The sequence below is a fragment of the Apium graveolens genome, chromosome 3 (genome assembly GCF_009905375.1).
Source record: "Apium graveolens cultivar Ventura chromosome 3, ASM990537v1, whole genome shotgun sequence".
Lineage (NCBI taxonomy): Eukaryota > Viridiplantae > Streptophyta > Magnoliopsida > Apiales > Apiaceae > Apium > Apium graveolens.
The window spans coordinates 219,760,376-219,764,899 of record NC_133649.1 but is presented as its reverse complement, the minus strand read 5'-3'; positions in this window follow the sequence as shown (position 1 = coordinate 219,764,899).

The following is a 4,524-nucleotide window of genomic DNA, read 5'->3' as shown; positions in this document are numbered from 1 at the left end:
CAACCTTCAATATCAAATCATAAATCCTCTCTACTATTTTCATTTCTAAAGTAGCAGCCCGATGTAAAACTTCTATTCCTCCGGACAGTCAACTCTTATTTACTTTCAATAACCAAGACTGTCTACTTACAAAAGCTACTGACAATTCATTGCCTCGGGACTTCAAATGAAATTTCAAAGTGAAGCAATTAATGATACAGGGAGGACAAGAGAAGAAGACATAGGTATGACTGGGAGCAACCATACATGTACATAAGATGGGCAGTCTTAGTACCACACAATTCACAACACATAACTCGGCGGCATCCCACCTGACCCTTTGTCACACAGAAAAATAGTCAAATCATATGCATTGTTTGCCCCAATCAACCGAAATAATCACTGAGGAAAGAAACAATGTTTAGGTAGAAAATTCACAAATAGGAAGGGAGAATCTGATTTGTAATGCGATCAACAGAATTCTAAGTTGCTTACTTTGGGCTTTGACTTTCTTATAGGAAAACAAGCAACTTATAAAAAGGTAAACAATTACTTTGGAAACACAATGCATTTCAAGAAAGGCTTGAAAGGTTCAGGATTATATAACAGTACTGATCCCCAAACTTCACGAAACTTGGCTATCATAGCAGCCACCGACTATTATCATACTATCTGAACTCACCGAGGTCACACACTCACGCCAGTAACATTCCTTAACATAGAAAATGCGATATTTAGAAATAACGTTGGGGTCTCTTCAACTGACACATCAAGGGTCCGCTCAGAAGCTGAATTCTCTAAATCGGACTCGTTTTCTTGAGAGGAAAGTTAGAAATATCTATCGGACATTACTAATAATACGTATACGAAGGAGACATACTCTAAGCTAGGGCAGTTCCATCCAATTGTCAATAAGCGTCAGGGTTATGCCCTCGAAACCCTCGACTGAACTCTTAGACTCGCTCCTGTGATTGAGTTACTGACTTCTACCTTTATATAAATCTTCCTGCACTCTTTTAACTCTATTCCTAACCTAAATCAGGGACTCAAACCTGTAGCTCTGATACCATCTGTGACGGCCTCAACCCCGGGGTCAGGAGTCGACGTCAGCAACAACAATAATAATAAACATAATATAATCCAAATCATTAATTATACATAACCACGACCCCTTTACCAAGATCTTTTCCAGGTTTAAGTATGACTTAGGTTACAACTATTACAAAACCGACTTACAACAAACCATCCTGACGCAACTAACTTAATACAGCAACTCAACAAACCATCCTTGGTCCAAGACAACTACCTCAGAGGAGCCTGACAAGGAAGGAACTGGAACTCTGCCCTGACTACCACGGAAGAATCTCCTAGGCATCTTCAATACATATATAAAACATTCTGTGAGGGTGAGCAATCAATTGCTCAGCAGTACCACTATATGAATAACAAGTAAAACAATTTACAATAAAACAGTTATAGGAACATAATTCATAGTTCGTTAGAAAACAAGTACAACATGTATAACTGGATATCAAAACTAGCATGCTCTGTAAAACAAAATCAACACTAGTGTGCTATGCATAAATACCAGAGTTCAATTTTAGCATGCTATTTTCATTTCTAAACTTTTCGTTCCATTACAGGAACCATAAAACCATTTATCCCGTTACGGGGACCCAAAGCCTTTTGTTCCGTTACTGGAACCACAAAAACCACAATCAGATATATATTTGATGTTATTTAGGGATGGCTGATCAGGCCTCCATACAAATTATCTAGGATAGTTGGTCGGGCTATCACACAAAATATCTAGGAAAGCTGATCGGGCTTTCACACAAAATAACCGGATCTGCAGAGACTAGCTAGGTCTCTGATTAACTATGTTAGACTAATCGGTTATGTAATGCGCGCAACCGAATTAGCCACTTACGCAACGTTATCAAATATCTTATTTGTTTTATCCAGTTTCAAAATCACTTTTACCTATCTCTTGTTAAAATCAATTCTGTCACAGTACACTATTCAAAACCTCTTTTCATTTTAATCATATTTTAGAGATAGGTACTTTCAGAAGTTACTTTTCCCCAAAAACATATTTAAACAACATTTTCAAATACAGGGGATACGTAACTTAAAACGTTTCTATTCCATTATGAGAATAAAACACCATCTATCCATATATACTGAACCATAAAAGAATGGTCAGGGTACTTCCCTTGCAGAGCTTATAACTATCACTGACTGATTTTGGATTGACTCGGACGCTCGAATTTATCGCCTTACTATCAGATTATCCTGGATCCGATTTTGACGCTCAGGTCCTTCACTTGGAACCTTGCTGAGCTCGTCGACTGATCACTAGGTTATCTTTGGTTTGATATCAATTCTTGAGTCCCTTCGACTAGAACCTACAGAGTCGAAATCCCTATGTTAGGCGACCAGGCATGCTTGAGATATCCTCTCTAACAACCTACCCATACGATAACATATCCTGACTCGTAATTATTCATATTATAATAACACACATAACAATTAGGGTTCACGTTCTCGGAAATCGGTTCGGTGCTCGTTTCCAGAAAATACGTATACTTGTAATTTTACGAAATTAGGGTTATTGATTTTGGCAAAATATTTCATCACATCGTACAATCGAGTTTCGTACAATATACATATGTATTTATATAGTCGCTCGACGTCCCGATAATCACCGGATACGCTCCTTTATTTCCGTAGTTCGATTTCCCGAAAATCGGGCAGTGTCTCCTTTGTTTATCAGACTACCCGTCGAGACATAAATCGACGTCAATTCAACAACAACAACCAATCAATCCCATACCCAGAATTTCATAAATCCCAATCGCAATCACAATTTAATTAAAGCACAAACTAACAATTACAGCTCATAATCCAATAATCTCGAATATAAATATTCAACTACTATTTCGTATCGAACTTACAAATAAAATTTATTCATTTATTATTTATTTATTTTTTAATAGTAGGACTCAGAACAAATCATCACAGTCCACCGTCGGCTCGCCGAGGCTTATCACCGACGGAGGTAAAATTCGCGGGTTCCCGATTATCGGACATCCTTCGCGAATCCCACCCATTAAATAATAAATTCCTGCACAAAATATTTTATTTTACGAATTTCCTTCAAATAATTTCTGCAGAAAATTAAAATATAAATATAACTAATAGTAGTTCAACTCGGCACAGAAACACGCGCTAGTACAACTGAAAAACAGAAAGGCACAGCCGGAAACGAGCCGGTAAAGAGAACACAAACGGCACCAGCAACACCAGAAACACACACACACTCAACACACACACACAATATGGTACATACACGAACACACACTTATATACACACACACCACATCACACACACAATGCACACACCAACGCGTGCAATATGCGCTGACACAGGGCAGAATCAAAAACAACAGACCAAGGGTCGGATAATTACCGGGGGAAACAAGCGGTGACTTTGAAATCAGAATAGAAAGGAAACGAAACAAAAGAGATGGGGGACGAAGAAACAGAGTAACGGGAAGGGAGAGAGAGAGAAAGGAGATTGATTAAGAGAAAGGTGAGTGAGGTACAGAGAGGGTGAGGGGCTATTGTGAGGTGTTTGTGTGTTTCTATATTTTTTTATTATTATTATGCAACCAACAGCTGCCACGTATCATGAGGTGAACATAAATGAGACACCTGTACTGCAATTGACACATATCTATATATTTTAGTCCAATTCTGATTTCCCTCTGCATTTAAATTATTTCTGAAACGCAATTTATATATGTATTTAACGAATAAACGAAACAACGCGCGGGTGAGATTAATCCCAAAAATTTCGAAAATAATTTTAAAATTCTCGGAATATTCCAAACTTTAATAAATATGAGTTTCATAATTTTTGAAAAATTTCTGAATTCAATATTGATTTTACTAATAAATACAATCAGAAAATCACTCAGGGATAAATAATCAATATATTATTGATTTCTAAATTTTATAAAATCACAAAAATAATTATTGTAATTATAAAACTGTAAAAACAATTTTAGACACATTCCAAAAATTTATGCAAATAAATTTGCATTAAATCCACTTTTGAAAGTGAAACAAAAATAATACAACTTAATAATTAATTACGCGAACAACCCTGTATACCAAAAACCACACATATATAATAATAAAACCATACTTAGCGATCAAAACCAATACACATATTTTATTTAATTAATTATTTAATAATTACAGTTTAAAATAATATAAAAGTATACGAGTCGTTACATCCTTCCCCCCTTAAATAGATTATGTCCTCAAAATCTGATCTATCTAAACAAGTGAGGATATTTGTCAAGCATATCTGACTCTAACTTCCTGGTAGACTCTTCAACTCGAGGTTTTATTCAGAGCATACTCACTATGGATATAAACTCATTCCTAAGGACTCGCTCTTAACGATCTAGGATTTGGATCGATCATTCCACGCAGAATAAATTTGGATAAGAGCCTGTTGGCTCCTAATCAATG